This window comes from Schistocerca serialis, chromosome 10 (genome assembly GCF_023864345.2).
Source record: "Schistocerca serialis cubense isolate TAMUIC-IGC-003099 chromosome 10, iqSchSeri2.2, whole genome shotgun sequence".
In the NCBI taxonomy this organism is placed as follows: Eukaryota; Metazoa; Arthropoda; class Insecta; order Orthoptera; family Acrididae; genus Schistocerca; species Schistocerca serialis.
The window spans coordinates 138,084,072-138,084,675 of record NC_064647.1 but is presented as its reverse complement, the minus strand read 5'-3'; the positions used below and the strand labels follow the sequence as shown (position 1 = coordinate 138,084,675).

The following is a 604-nucleotide window of genomic DNA, read 5'->3' as shown; positions in this document are numbered from 1 at the left end:
CCCAGATAAGTGGCACCTACCGTTGGGTCGAACGAGACTTTATTGCACTGTATGTCCTGTCGACATGTCACGGCAAGTGACGAGATAAGCTGTTTCCATAGCAAAACAAGTTGACAGTTAAGATAAAAGGAGGAGAAAACGATCGCTGTCACAAGAAAACGATAATTATGGATCCTAAAGCTGTTTTTAAGTTGATGTATATGCCTTTCGTTTCCTTTCACCACATAGTTGTAGAGATTTATGAATTGCCTTCACTGGTTCAGACGTCGCCAATGGCCTTGCCGCCGTGGTAACACTGGTTCCCGTCAGATCACCGAAGTTAAGCGCTGTCGGGCTGGGCTAGCACGCGGATGGGTGACCATCCGGTCTGCCAAGTGCTGTTGGCAAAGGGGGTGCACTCTGCCCCTGTGAGGCAAACTGAGGAGCTACTTGATTCAGAAATAGCGGCTCCGGTCTCGTAAACTGACATACGGCCGGGAGAGCGGTGTGCTGACCACGTGCCCCTCCATATCCGCATCCATTGACGCCTGTGGGCTGAGGATGACACGGCGGCCGGTCGATACCGTCGGGCCTTCATGGCCGGGAGGAGTTTAGTTTAGTTTTA

The 604-nt window shown here is 51.5% G+C and overlaps 1 pseudogene; it reads left to right on the top strand.

The window, feature by feature from the left end:
- The first annotated feature begins 268 nt into the window (after positions 1-268).
- LOC126425367 (5S ribosomal RNA) lies at positions 269-386 on the top strand (annotated as a pseudogene).
- The last annotated feature ends 218 nt before the right edge of the window (positions 387-604 follow it).